This window comes from Urocitellus parryii, chromosome 10 (assembly GCF_045843805.1).
Source record: "Urocitellus parryii isolate mUroPar1 chromosome 10, mUroPar1.hap1, whole genome shotgun sequence".
NCBI classification, from domain to species: Eukaryota; Metazoa; Chordata; class Mammalia; order Rodentia; family Sciuridae; genus Urocitellus; species Urocitellus parryii.
The window spans coordinates 142,219,718-142,235,038 of NC_135540.1; positions in this window are offsets into that span (position 1 = coordinate 142,219,718).

A 15,321-nucleotide genomic window follows, 5' to 3' on the forward strand; every position below is an offset into this window, starting at 1 on the left:
AGCTGAGGGGGAGGCAGGGGCAGCTGGCGCTCCAGGGCTGGAACGGGCCAGAGGCCAAGGCTGGAGCACTGACCTCAGTCCTGTGAGTGGTGACTGAGTAGATGAGCTTGGGCAAGGTCCTCAGAGCGCAGTTACCAGGCGAGTGCCCAGTGCTCAGGGCTGGGCCGTGCCTGGCGGGAGGCGCAGTGTGTGCTGGAGGACTGGAGCGTAACTAGCCCATCAGAGCCTGGTCCCCAGGTCTCCCCAGGACAGGCCTGCACCAGGAGGGAGCGTGGGGATTTGCATCTGGGCCTTCTCCCATGCCCACGCCTTGGCAAGGGAGGTGGCACGGCCTGTGTCTGGTGCCCAGCTCTCAATGTGGAGGAAGGGACTCCACTGTCCCTCAGTACTGAAAGTCCCCAAGACAGCCTGTGAGCATTTTCCCATGAGGTGACTGGAGGTGACTCTAGAGAACTGTTTTGGGTGATGAGTTTCTGAGCAGCATAGACGTGTCATAAACAAGTAAGAAGGAATACGCAGGAAATTAGAAGAAACAGAGACCACACCAGCAGCCCTGCTCAGAGGCCAGCGCCAGTACCTGTGCAGAGCTTCTCTGGGCACTCCACACAAGAACCACCCCATGTCCACTCCCACATGCGTGGCGTGACACGGGCTCTCTCCCACGCCCCCCGGAAGCAGTTTTCCCACCTTAGAGTGAAACACGCTGGCCTTGTCCTCCCCGAGTCTTTGATGGAGGTTGGGACCACTGCCCCCGTGGTTTTGTGACCTGTGTGCCTAACCACCAGCTTTCCTGTGAGCTGCCAGGTCCCAGGCCCCGGGCATGTCCTGTCCTCACCAGGACAGGTCAGCCTGGGCCCCCAGTGCCCCTCCAACACCCTCCTTGCCCAGCGGCAGGAGTTCTGTGAAGGCTGACTCCCACACCCGCCCACTGGAGGCCAGCAGCCGCCCACTGGACTGCTGCAGACCCAGGTCCCAGCCATGCCCAGGGGTTCTTTGGCCACAGGGACGTGGCTGGTGTGGCCCACCTGTCCAGCTCCCGTCCAGTTCCCAGCACGGCTTTCAGGTTCGGCATGGGATTTGGCTAGTGTTCCCACCGAGAGCTGGTGAGGGTGAGCAGAGAGCGCAAAGACGGAGGCTGGGGTCTGGCGGGGTCACACAGGTGAGGGGGTCTCTACAAGATGCCACCTGGAGTGCAGGCGACGCCCCCTGGGCAGAGCTGGAGCCCCCCGGGCAGGGCTCAGCACACGGCCTTCCTGTCTGTCCAGGGGTGAGAGTGCAGCCAGAGTGGCCACCGCTAGCCATGGGAGGGGCAACCAAGGCTTAGCTTTAGGAGTGGACATGTTTGGGCCTTGCTGCGGCTGTGGGCTGTGGGCTGGGCAGGCAGCATTCACCCCTCGCCCAGGCCCAGGGCCCCGCCTTGATGGGCAGAGGCCCCAGCTGGAAGAAGTCAGGCTGGACAGTGGTGTGCTGGCCATGTCCTAGACAGAAGCCTGGCTGGAGGTGTTTGCTGCTCTCTGTGGTGTGATGCCTCCCCTGCAGCCCAGGTACTGGCATGAGGTCACTAAGGAACTGGAGGGCACAGGGCAGTGGCACCCCCTGGGGAGGAGCTGTGAGCATGGAGAGGGCCCACTGTGCCCAGGTGTCAGACCCAGCCTGGCTCACACAGCTCTGGAAGTTTCCCCCGGGAGTCGCTGCCCTCCGTGCGGCCAGCAGACGCTGAGAGCGTGCATCCCGTCAGACCCCGTGCTGCCCGCCAGTCAGTCTGTGTGATGTGCAGAGAGCTGCTCGCTGCACTGCTGGGCGGAACCCCCGAGCCCCACCCTCTCCTGCTATCAGACCTGCCCTCTCTGCCAGCACCCTCTTCTCCCTCCACCACTGCACCGGCCCTCGGCCTGTCACCCGCAGCCCCTCCCCACTGGCCTCACTCATTCTAGCTACGGCCGTGTCTCAGCTCCACCACCAGTCACCTCCATTCAGGGCCTTAGGCCAGCGTCGTCCCCTCTGAGCCTCACCTCAACTTCCCCACCTTGAACAAAGAGATGTTAATATCTACCTCATAGGTGTGGGGTGAGAATTAAATAGGGTCATAGATAAAGGGGCTTAGCAGGTGCCTGGGGTATGGTGAGTGCTCATCACCACCACTATCACCACCATCATTATCACCACCATCACCCTCACCACCATCATGCTCACCACCAGCACCATCATCACCACCACCATCATCATCTCCATCATTATCACCACCATCACCCTCACCACCGTCATGCTCACCACCAGCATCATCATCACCACCAGCACCATCATCATCTCCATCACCACCACCACCTCCACCACCACCATCACCATTACCACAGTTACCATCATCAACACCACCAGCATCACACCATCACCACCCTCACCACCACTGCCATCTCCACCTCATCTCCACCTCATCTCCACCATCCCCACACCCCCGTCCCCATCAGCACAGCCATGATAGTGCTATTCTACACTTAACAATGTGTGAACAGAGTGCTGTTCAGAACATAAGCCCACATCTTCAGGATGTTTGGGGTGAATTTCCCTGTTCTTGCGCTCACAGCTGCTGGCACTAAGCCAGGAAGTTTGTGGCTCCAGGTCTGGGGTCTCAGGTGGGCTCTAGGGGAGTTATCCTGAGGGGTACCAGCTTGCAGGTGGCTTGTAGGACCTTGGTAAGTGAACGGCAGGAAGGAGCGTAGTCTGGGTCATGACACCACCTGGAACAATCCCAGGCGCGGGTCCCCTTCTCCCTGAGCACTCGCCTCCTCGTGCTGGAGACTGCTTGACTGGGGCCCGGTTCCTGTGCAGGTCTCCTCCGGGAGACCTCTCCCTGGGCAGCCTGGACCTTGCCCGCCTGCACCCACCTCTGCTGGGCCACTCCAGCAGCACCTCCGTGCCCCCTTGCTCCTCTGGCGGTAGTTCTTAACTGGCCTCATCTTGTCACACTGCTTTGGGGTCTGCTTCATTTTCGGCCTCTGTCTCCTGGCTCCATTGGGACTATGTTAGGGCTGAGGTGGCCTAGGGTGGGCTCACTGCTCACTGGGTTGAAGGGTGGTTGAGCGGCTGGGTGCCCATGACCCCAGCGCCCACCCCCTCCTTCCATGTGGTGACCCCCACACACAGTCCACGACCATCCTGCATCTGTGAGCAAAACCTGTCCCCTCTTGTGCTCACTCTTGGGGTTGCAGAAGGGAGCAGGCACCAGCACTTAGTAAGCACCTGCTGTATGCTTACATGGGCCATCTTGGATTTTTTTTACCTCCTTATACGCAACCCAAGTCCCCAAGCATCCTAAGAATATGATTCTTGCCATCCTGCAGGTGACTCACCGTCCACCATGCTCAGGGTAGCTGCCCACCTCCCCTCGCCAGTGCCCTCCCTGGTCCAGGGTGGAGGCCATGCTAATGGGCCTCCTGCTGCCTGGAGCCATAGGCAGAGGGTTCCAGAAATGGGGAGGGGGTGGTGGCCAGCAGAGGCTGAATCAGAAATAATGGTGGGTCGAGCTGTATGAGGAGGGAACCTGAGTCCCCACAGGAGGCTCTGGCCGTCAGCATGGAGGAGTGGACAGACTCGTTCAACCTGATGAATGGCCACTTGAATTCCAGCTGTGGCCAGTGGACAAGGACCCACTCTGCGGCAGCCCAGACTCTGCCCAGCTCTGTGGCCTTCAGCCAGCCCCTAGTCTCTCGGGGACCAAGTTCTTCCTGCCGTGAAATCAGAAGGAAAACTTGCTGTGTCGGCCGTGCCTCAGGCCGCCAGGCAGGGCCCTGTGGACTTGAGTAAGTGCTGTTCAGAGTACTGCCCTTGCCTCCAGGTCAGCTGGCTGTGTGGTTCCTGGGACCTGGGCGGGTGGAACCCACACCTTCCTGGGTGCTGGGAGCTCCCCAGAAGGTGCCGGCTGATACCCTCGTGTTAGGATGTGGGTGGGGGTCAGCACCAGGGCCCTCACCTTTCCACAGAAGAGCCCTGCCTGAGCCTGGCTGCTCATCCCTGAACCAGGTGGTGGACAGGTCCTGCTGGGCTCTGTGGGGGCCACATCCCAACACGGAGTGAGGCCTGTGCAGAAGTCCCAGAGGACACACCAGGCTCTACTCGCCCGTGTCCTCAGGCCTGCATGACCAATGTGGCAGGAGTGCGTGGTGACTGCTGGGTGGCTTGTTTAAAACCGAATTCCACAGGCTAAACTCAGGCCCGACTCTCCTGGGGAGCCTCGCACACTCTCCCCAACTTCCCCAACATCTTCCCCCCATTTCCTTTGCAGTAGGGCTTCGAAGGAAGTAGAGCAGTCCCCCGCCAGGCCTGCGTCCTGCCCAGACTGCTGTGCGCTGGGCATGGTGATCCCAGTGGGGGGACACGGGCTGGGGCCTCTGCTGGCTTCACTCACAGGACTCACAGGGACTCTTCCCACACAGCCCAGCTCCACGGCGGGGCAGACGCCAGTGCTTACAGCACACTCCCCACCCCGGCCTTGTTCTGGGTCAGTGCACCTGGACCCCCAGGGTCCTCAGCCTCCCTGTCCCCACCTCAACCCTATTTGCAGGCCCAGGCCCCTGGTGCTGAGGGGCCTTTGAGGCCTGCCAGGGAGGGACCGGAAAGTGCTGACCCGGGGAAGCGGGATGTTGAGGAGCTACGCACTTGACCCTTGGCCACCTTGACACTTCTTTTTCTTTGGTGCTCTGCTGCTGAGGAATCCCCCTCTCTCTCCTCTGCTCTTTCCTCCTCCCCTGGGAAGATCATTTCTATTAGGCTTTACGAAGCTAAGATGCTCTAAGGCAGGAAAACAAGCAGGTTGTGATGGGCAGAATCCCAGCAAGGGGTTGGACATGGCCCAAGTTTTGGTGGAGGACCCAACCCAGGGTCTCTCAGAACTGTTTCTGATTTTCAAAGCAGTTCATAGCGTCCCAGAAAACGAAGACGTTATAGAAACAGATGAAGAAGTGACCACTGCTGGCCTTCCAGTCCCACCCTTTGTATGCATTAAGGTGTTGACATCACCGTGTGTTATCTGCAGCAAGCCGTGTCTTTTGCCACCTGCGTTTGGTGGCTCATAGAGCTGTTCTAGGGGAGTGTGATGGTGCAGCTGCCCTCTCTGTGTGGGAGTGGACTCCGCCCTTCAGCCTCCCCCACCACCCCGCCCAAGTTCATCATTTACGCTGGCATGTGGTCACATGACCCCACTGGGATGCTCACCTTGAGCTGGACCTCTGTGCTGCAGGGAGGGTGCAGAGAGAGAGGCAGCCACATCCCGTCCTCCTCAAAGCCCTTCTGGTCTCAAGTGCTGTCGGCCTGTCTGTCCCCTTCCCTGGGCCGCAGGTGGTGGCTTGAACTCTGTGCTCTTGTCATAGAGTGCCATCTCATCTCCCGACCCAGATCTGTAGGGTGAAGCATAGGTTCTAATAAGTTTATCTTATCTTCTGAGTAGGAAAAAATTGTTAAAATGTTAACTATTTTCACCACGTTAAAAACAGTAATTCACGAAGGAACAGGGAGGGAGGTGGGGGGAGGAGGCACAGGGACTCAGGGAGCACTGAATTCCCTGCCTGTCTGCCTGTGGCGAGCTACACGGCATCGACGACGCCATGAGCAACAGTGCCCTGTGAACCAAGGTGGCGGCTCCTTCTGCCGCCTGCTCCTGCCTGCTGAGCTGCGTGTTTCAACGCAAGAGTCAGATGGGTCTCCAAGGGCCGTCCTTGCTCAGAAGTCCTTAATGGCTCCCCGTTGCCCAAGAAGATCCTCTGTGGCCCCTCCACGCCTGCTGGAAGCTGGTCCAGCCACCCCCGCTGCCTTTGGCAGCCATGACTGTACACACACCCATTCTGTCACGCCTCCCACCTGACTTTGTCTCTGGGCTGTCTTGGCCTGCAATGCCCTTCTGCACTTTCCTTCCTGTCCAACCCTTCTAAGACGATGCCACCCCGTCCACCGAGCACCTCATCCTCTCTGCCACTCTCCTCTGAGCATGTCCCAGAACTCCTGCTTCAGCCCTTGTGTGGGAGCAGGTCTTGAGTGAGTGAGACATTTCTGCTCCATTATCAAAGCTAACTGCTCTGAACTCTTTCCTTGTCTGAAAAATAGGGGCAGGAAGGCCCATCCCAGAGGCTGCAGGTAGCATTAAATAAGGGACGTTAGATAAGCTTAGAGCCAGCCAAATAAGCTTGATATGTATTAAGACCCAATACTCCTCTCCCTCCTGGCTGACACCCCTCCTTGATTGCACTTAGAATCCACAGGATGGCAGGGAATTGGTCACAGTGACAGTGCCTCAACCTGACGCCACGGGTACCATTCCCTAGACTTTGAACATAAGACCCCTGTCGCTCAGGGTGGCTGCAGTGTTGGATCTTCTGTCCACGTCTTCTCCCAGCCTTGCCCAGCCTCCAGGTCTGTGTGGGTCCCTCACTGTGACGCTGTCTGCTGCCTCTACAGTCCCCAGAGCTGCAGACCGTTCCTCAGACACCTTGGAGGGGCTGGGGGTGCGCTCCTCCTGAGCCCCTGCTGCCACCGTCACCTTCCCTGTCCAGGCGATTCCCCTGCAAACTTGGGTGGTCCACGGGAGCTGCAGGTGCCCAACCTTCCCAGGAGTGGCAGGAGGATGTTGATGTCACTGCTCTGGTTCAGGCAAGGTGGATTTGGTAAGAACTGCTTGGATTCAAAGCAGATTGGTGGGGTGCCTGAGAGGGGAGGGAGGAGGGAGCCCAGGCATCCCTGGGCAGAGCTGGCTTGGAGCTCTTCTGGTAACCTCTGGATAACAAGGGCCTTGGGTTGGAGTTAGAAGGACTGTGTTTGAACACCAGCCTCCTGGTGTTTAGCTGGGTGGCCTTGACGACACTAGCAGAGCCTTGCTTTCCCCTCCTGTGAAGTGGGACTGAGTCCTCACTTTGTTTAACCCTAACAGCAGCAACACGGGGCAGGTGCTATTTAGCCCTTCAAATCTCATTCCACCAGTGAGGAAATGGGGCACCAGGAGGCAACAGTGTGCTGGGGGCAAGGCTGAGGGTGGCAGAGCTAGTCTTGTGCATCCATCCTGTCCCCCCGGGGCCACCTGACTCCTCTCCACCCCTTGGGGCACTGGCACAGGGAGACCCATGGAGTTAGCCCCTCCCTCCAGAGCCCCTCTGCCCCATGAAGGGTTAGGTGTGTGGACTTGCAGGTGAGGATGGGGATGGGGGAGAGGGTCTTCCCTGCTTCCTGTCACGTCAGGAGGAAATGGCATCAACCTTCCTGCTACCAGCGGCTTCTGGGTGCCTTTGCCTTATCCTTGTCCTGCCACTGACCAAAGGACTGGGAGATTCCCAAAGGTGACAGGTTCAGAAGCTGTGAGAGGAGACACTGCAGATGGGGAAAGACACACCCCTCCCCCAGGGGCACCAAGAGTCAGCTGAAGGTCTCCATCGCCCCCCATGGGAGTGGGTCCTTCCCGGCCACCCCTCCTTCTCCTCCTGCCTTCCCCTCCCCCGCACTCCCCCCGCCTCCCGCTGTCCTCTCCCCTGTACAGCCTCCTCCTCTTCCTCCTCTCTTGCTCCTTAGACGGTATTTTCTCCAGCAGCCTGCACGGATCCAGTGCCGGGCCTTGTGCTGGGGTGGGGGGCATAGTACCCACAGGGCTTGCTTTCTCTCTCCATCTCCCTTGTCGCCGCACCCTGCCCCACAGCTCCCGGCTCCCTCCGCTGTCCCCACAAGCCACCAGGTCACTGTAGTTTGGTGCCAGCGACCTAGGTGAGGCACGGAATGAGGGGCAAAGTAAGTCATAAAGGACCTGCTGGCTGGTGACTAAACTGAACATGAGTCACCGCAGAGGAGCTCTGGGCAGAAAAAGTGACCGCTGCAGGCACCGACCTGGTCGGGAGCAGAGGGACACAGAATCTCCTTCTGTGGTGCTGCCAAGAGGAAGAGGATGACAGGGTGGCAGCAGAGAGACTGTCACTCCTGAGCTCTGCACCCTCCCGCCTCCCCTCGCTTCAGCCTCTGGAAGGTGCCTCAGGGCCAGAAAGTCCTCGGGCGAAGGTTCAGCACCTCGGACAGCGCCAAGACCTATGGCTGTCCCCTGCTCTGCCCGGCAGCTCCCGCTTCTGGAATCCCGCACTGTGGCGGCTTTGGGGGCCCGGGCTCTGGACCCTGTGGGGCTCTGGAGCTCCGGGAGACCGCGGGTGCGCTGGCCACGCTGCTCCGCAAAGCAAGTCCTGAGCGGGACTCTGTCCTCAGGGCGCCTGGCGAGCCGCTAGCGCCCTGGGTCAGGGCGAGGCACTGCTGGCGGGCTGCTGGCTCTGGCGCTGACCGGCACGGTGCTGTCCAACGCGCTGGTGCTGCTCTGCTGTGCCTACAGCGCTGAGCTGCGCGCGCACGCCTCGGGCGTTTTCCTGGTGAATCTGTCATTAGGCCACCCGGTGCTGGTCGCATTCCACATGCTCTTCACGGGGCTTGGCGTGCTGTGCGAGCTGCCATCGTCAGGGCCTAGCGTGGGCCTGGCCGTCGGCTTCCTGGACACTTCTCTGGCGTCCGACACCGCGTTGAGCTGGCCTACACGTGGGGTCAGCGGCTGGCCATCCCTGGCGCCGTGCTAGCCTGCTCGCTCTGCTACAGCATCACCTGGGAGTCCGCACTTCTCTCCTGGCTGCTGGCTTACAACCGTCTGGGAGCGCCAGTCACCAACACCAGCACCTACTTAGCCGTTTCCCTGGTACCCTGCCCACGGCTTCACACCTTCTTACTCTTTCTGTGATAGCACATGGGAGGGGTTTCTCAGCATCCGTATTCGCCTCCTGGAATATGTGCCCACAGCACCCAGGGAGCTGTTGGAGGAGTGTGAGGTCTGGGTCACCGGAGAGGTTTGTTGAGGACCCTGCTGCGGAGCTCAGTCCCTGCTCCCCTTCTAGGACAAGGGGTGTGGGTCTGAAGTCCACAGCCATTTCTGCCCCTAGATGACCTGGTCCCTTGCTATGACCTGGTCTCAAGCCTTGGGGTGGGTTGGCTCACTAGGTGGCATGGGTCTGACCACTGACATTCTAGCTGGAGAGGTTTTGTCCCTACCCCCTCCGTCTGTGGATAGGCCCCCACCCCCAGCCTCTGTCCTGCCCCAGTGAGCAGGCCCAGTGCCTTCTCCCTCGCTGGGGTCTCAATCCAGCTCCTCATACAAGGGCCTGACTCAGGTCCCCCTGCACAATGGGAAGGAGGAGAAGGGGAGGGTGGAGGGAGGCCCAGAGAAGGACACGGCGAGGGCTGCCCCTCTGTCCCACCCTCCGTGCCTCCTTTATTTCACGTGCATCACAGAGAAAACCAGCCCCTCCTCCTCCTCGCTCTTTCTCCCTTGTCCTGTCCTCTGCCTTCCTCAGGCTCTCCAGCCTGGACCTCCTCCTTGAACCCTCCCTGGTCAGTCCACCTCACCCCGCCTTCTGAGCTCTGGGCTCAGGTTGCCCAGGCCCCTCCTATTGATCTGACGGCTGTCTCCTGTCCCTGCAGGCTGCACCAATGTTGCTGCCTCCGTGAGCAGAGAGGTGCTGCCCGGGAGCCATCAGGAGGGTCAGCGCCTGCATCGGGTCCTTCATCATCTGCCTTGCCCCATATGTGGTGACCAGGTGGGTCCTGTTGGTTGGGTCTCTGATCTGGGAGCTGCTGGGGGGGGGGCTGGGCCTCAATGGACAGGCCCCTCTGAGGGTGGAGGATGTGGGCGGTTGGGCAGAGGGCCAGGTCAGCGCCTTGGGCCAACCCATGGCCAGGTGAGTGCTCTCTTTTCTCCTCCCCTGTCCTTTCCGTGGAGACTTTGGCCTATTCACCTGTCAGGCCACATGGGTCTGCATTTCTGTTGAGAGGTTCTTGGGGCTCTCGTGTGTGGCCAGGCTCCCTGTGGTGGTCAGCTCTGGGGTGGTGTCTGTCCCGCCCTGTGCCCTGTGTCTGGCCCTGGCAGAGGAGGCTCCGAGTGCTTTCCCGCACACGGCTCGCTCTGCCCGGCTCCTCCCGCCCGCCCGCTCTTGGCCACCAGTCCACCTTGCTCAGGACAGGTAGCCCAGCTACTTGTGGATCATGGGAGCCTTTTCCTCACACAGAACCTGGCCAAAGCCCTGGTTCTTAGGGAACAGGGTGCCGCCATGGGTGGGAACTGGGAGCAGGTGGTGTGCAGGGTGTGGGGCTGTTGCAGAGCCTCAAGTGGTTACTTCACCCTGGGCTGGGAGGGACCGGGCCTCACTGCTGGGGATCATGTCCTTGCCCTTGGCAGGCAGATGCCTCTTGACCGTACTCCTGCTGCTTTGAGACTCAGGGGGCATTGGTCCTTCCAAATGACAGTAGGACACCCTGGGACAGAGGTTCACTGTCTTGCTGGTGACCTGCAGCCTCTCAGCCAGCCAGGACCCAAGAGGCTGAATGGTGGCCCTGGTCAGGACGAAAACTTGGGTCAGCTCTCAGAGGCCTTGGCATGACCTGATGGCCCCTGCCCCAGGCCATGCAGACCCCTGTGCAGAGGGCACAGGGATCAGACCAAGGCCCAGAGTCTGAGCCCCTCAGGCTCAAGCAGGTTTCAGAAGAGAAACACCAACACTGAGCCCAGAATGTCAGGTACATACCAGGGGGTCTGCAGACGCCCCTGACTGCAGCTGGGGTCCGCAGTGTGGGAGATGGGAGGGGGGCAGTGCCACTGTCACCTTTTATGCCAGCAGCTGTGCCCAGGCAGGTGGGGGAAGTGAGTGTGGTGCAGGGGGGACAAGGCCACCTTGCAGACGCCCTGGGGCCTGCTGCTGTATCTTGCTCAGATCTCAGTCCTAGGAGCCAGCCCCGTGGTGCCATCCTACAGGCAGGTGCCTGGGGTCATGACCTGTGCAAGTCACCTGGCTGCAGAGGATCAGGGCTGGAGAAGCACGGCGCCTGCAGTTCTAGGAACTCCTCCCTGCAGAGGGTGATGGTGATCCTGCTGTGTGCACTGTCCCTGTGTGGTCACCTGCTCCTCTTCCCCACAGGCAGGTGCAGCTGGTGCCCTTTGTCACTGTGAACACTTGCTATGGCGTCCTCAGCAAATGCCTGGCCTACAGCAGGGAGCAGGGGACCCCTTTTTGTACGTCCTGCTCTGGCATGTCCTGGTGGACATGGCCAGCTGGCTGCTGCCCGCCTGTGGTGGGAACTGAGCTCACGCACGCAGCCCACCAGAAAGTGATCCTGACCACGGGTGGAGGAGGTGGTGCCCGGCTCCACATGCCCTCTCCCACTCATCACCTCAGTCCTTCCTCTGGGCGCCATGCAGGCTGGGTGCCATTCCTGTCTTCAACCCTGGAATAAGTTAGCTGTCCACCAAGCTCCTGGAGACTTCCCGGGGGAGCGTTGGCCCACGTGGGCAGTGGGTGTCCTGCCAGGGAACAGCAGCCCCTGGGACTGCCCTCAGCAGCTCCCTGGATCTGAGAATGACTGTTACCTGCAGCATACACTGAAGACACTCCCTACAGACATGCCACTGGGGACCCCATGAGCATGGCAGCTTGGCTGTGCAGAGGTGGCAGCAGGGAGGAGGGATGTGGCGGGCACCGCAGGGGCAGCAGGGCTGCAGGAGGGGCGTGGTGCTGGGCTGGGCTGCGGAGCCCACTGGTGGCTCCCTTGCCCCTCGCTGGAGTTCCTCAAGACACTGAGCAGGGAAGCACCTGTTTGGCCCTTACATCGGGGCTGTCCTGGGAGGACAGCGGGCCCTCTGGGGACAGTGGCTATGCTACCTCTGTCCACTGGGACACTGACGCCTGCCACTGCAGCCTGGTAATGACCTGCCTTTGCTCACAGCATCGTTCAGGCTGGAAGATGAACCCCCAGGCATCTGCTCAGGGCTCCAGACGGCTCACTGGGCAGTCTGTGGTCAGGGGCAGGCGGGAGGCAGACTCGTCTCTGAGAAGCCCACCCCAGCCACCTCGCTCCACTCTGTCCACTGTTGGGCACAGACCAGGCAGATGGGTGCAGCTGCAGCCCGTCTCCCTTTCAAGGGTGTCCTAGGTGGGATGGGACCTGGCCTGGGAAGGAGGGCGGTCTGGGCACCCAGAGCTGACTTTGGGGAAGATTCCATGAGAGCAAATGGCCTGTTCTCTCCCTTCCTTCCTGCCAAGGCCACTGCTGGCCTCTGGTCATGAGATGGTCCAGAGCATGTCAGTAGTGGCCAGGGGGCAGTGTCCAGAAAGGAGAGGGTCAAGAGGGCATGGGCTTCACTCCCCATTGCTCACCCCTCGGGACAGAAGCAGTTCTGGGAACAGAAACAGCATTGTCCTCAGCCCCAGAGCTGTGGGCTGCTGTTCCCGGGTGGGACACCCACTGCCCACGTGGGCCAATGCTCCCCCGGGAAGTCTCCAGGAGCTTGGTGGACAGCTATCTTATTCCAGGGTTGAAGACAGGAATGGCACCCAGCCTGCATGGCGCCCAGAGGAAGGACTGAGATGATGAGTGGGAGAGGGCGTGTGGAGCTGGGCACCCCCTCCTCCAGCCGTGGTCAGGATCACTTTCTGGTGGGCTGCGTGAGCTCAGTTCCCACCACAGGTGGGATAGGCTCTGGTAGGGCCTCACAGAGGTCTTGCAGGTGGGAGAGCCTCAGCATGTGCCACCTGCCCGGGGTCAGCGAGGCAGGAGGCCTCCCTCCACCTCTGGGCTGCGTTCTTCAGAGCCTTGGTGCACAGCATCCCCATTAGTACTCACAGTGAGACCTGGTGGAGTCAGTTTGACAACACTTCTCCAAGTGACCAGATGTTTTTAACTGATTCTCCAAGGCCCTCTCCAAAAGAATGCTAAGAAGTGTTTTGTAGATCATAAACTGAGATGCAATAAAATAGATTATTCCTAGGAATAATGATAACTATAAGTAAGAAGCCAGGAAGCTGTGATCAATTAAACAGGGCTAGCGTGTCAATCAAAGACCCCCAAGACAATGGAATTCCCCCATCCCTGCCCTCAGTTGTAGGGTCGCAGTTTTAGACTGGCTGGGGGCTTCATGCCCTGGGCTTGCAGACCTGAAGCCCCCACTGTCCCCTGGACCCCTGAACATGCAGAGGGAGCACTCCCACAGGGAAGCCACTTTGTCTCCAGAGCCCAGGCCAGGAACCTGCTGTGTGAACTCTCCATCCTGGGAAGCCACCGGCCAGCTGGGCCTCAGTGTCACACGGCATCACCATGGTAAACACCAGCTACAACCTTAGATCCACTCAAGGAAATGTGTGTTGCAGAACTGTGGGGGGCCCAGTAACACAGGGGCCTGGGCACACAGGGGGCCCGGGAATACAGGGACCTGAGAACACACGGGGCTAGGAACACAGGGGGCCAGGAACACATGGGACAGGAACAGGGGCCCAGGAACACAGAGGGCCCAGGAACACAGGGGCCCGGTAATAAAGGGGGCCCAGGAACACAGGGGCCCGGGAACACATGGACCAACAAACCTTTTATACAAGGGTCCTCATTTCCCTGAAAAGGGGCAGATGCTGTTTTTGCGTTAGCCGGAGGCCAACTTTTAACCAGGCAGCAGGCAGGGCTGCAAGTCATCCCTGCAGGGCTCCTGGGACACATGGACTGGGCCCTGACCCTGGGCTGGGGCTGGCTGTGACCCCAGCAGTTGTTTTGACCCTGAAGCTGCAGCTGCTCCCCCAGGTGCGGCGGGAAGCAGAGGCCATGGGGCTGTGAGGCTTGCAGGCGGCTCACAGGACACGGGGCTCACTTTTCTGGGGACGCGGAGTTTCTGTTGTACCCACCGGTCACTGGAAGCAGCCTGTGGGGAGAGGTGGGGCAGAGGGAGACCCTGAGAGCCCAGAAGTGAAGTCCTCCCACAGCTTGTCTTATCCTTCTGAGACCTTCGCCTGGTCCTGGAGGCTCCAGCCTGATCACACAGGGTGGCTGGCCAGCCAGAGGGACTGTGGGTAAAGACGCCCTCTCCCCACCCCCTCAGGTACCTTGCACTCCCACCCTCCTTGGGCCCCACCTGGGCATCCATCGCTGGCTGCAGCCTCTCCAGTCCTGGTCCCCAGCACAGTGGCCCTTCCCTGTACCCTCCCAAGCAGATCGGGCTCCTGGGACATGGCCAGAAGCAGGCTGCTCTGCTGAGGCCTGAGAGCTCCCCAGCTCTGCTCCTGTTCCCAGTCTCCACCCTGCCCACCGCCCCAGGCTACAGCTGCGGGTGTGCAGCCTCCGGGACTGCCTCCAGGGCTCAGGCTTCTGCACCTCCCTGAAATAACAGCCTCTTCCCAGGTGAGCCAAGCCTGGCTTCTAGCCCCACCCCACATCGCTGCCCCCCTAGGCAGATGCCACCCTGTCCCCTCAGGGTCTCTAGTCGCCTGCCCCTTCTCTTGCTGCCCTGTCCCAGGGTGTGGTCCCTGCCCCCACCCTGCCATGCTCCTGGCACCTACCCTGTGGTCAGTGCATGTGCAGGAATTATCTCAGCTGGGAGCACAGGCCACCACCACCTGTGGGCTCCCATAGCCAACACTGGCTCACCTTGACTGGAAATTGATGGACTAACAGGGGCTGTGCTCTCCCCGGCTCCACGTGACTTCTTGCCGGCCCCAGGCTCTGGCACCTCCGGATGGCAGGTCTGCCGGCCACCCTCCCTGCCCCCAAGGCCCATTGTTATTGAAAGGGAGGCACACATGGGCGGAACCTGTCCCAGGATGGAAACTGGACGCTCTTGTCCCATGCGGGTACCACCATCACCCAGCCTCTGGGCTAAGTGGCTTGTCCAAAGTTGAGTGGCATCTGACTCCAGGATCCATGCACTGACCTCTGCCCTGGCCTCCCAGCTGCCCAGGACAGTTGTCCAAGGATGCCTACAAAGGCAAATGCCCCTGAAGATCATTTGGGCCGAATGTCTCAGCAGGGAACACCACAGGGCTGTGAGTCTTGGGATCTGGGCAGTGCTGGCCCCAGGGCTCAGATGTGCGTCCAGATGGCACACCAGCTGGACCATACCATTGGGGAAGCAAGAAGTGGCCAGCAGGAGTCAGAGTCTGTCCAGCTGCATGAGGGACCCCCTTCCCAGGAGGGAGAGGCTCCAGCCTGGCCACGTCAAGGGCTCAGGATTACCTTTGCTTCTGGGTCTCTCAGGCCCTGGGGATCTCCCAGGGGGGTGGCTCCAAGGTGGTGTGGCATGGAATAGGAGACTGAGGACGGTCGGAAGAGTCCTCGACCTCGGCTCCCTAGGTGCAGACCCAGGAGTCCTGGCTTATCCCCCTCCACCATGACCTTGCCTTTGGCTCCTGGTCGAGGTCAGGGGTAAGTAGAGGGCCTTCAGGCCACTCCTGGACCAGGTGTCCACTCCTTTGATGAGAGGGGGCCAGTTGTCTGCTGGGCCCTGTGAGTGACAGGCAC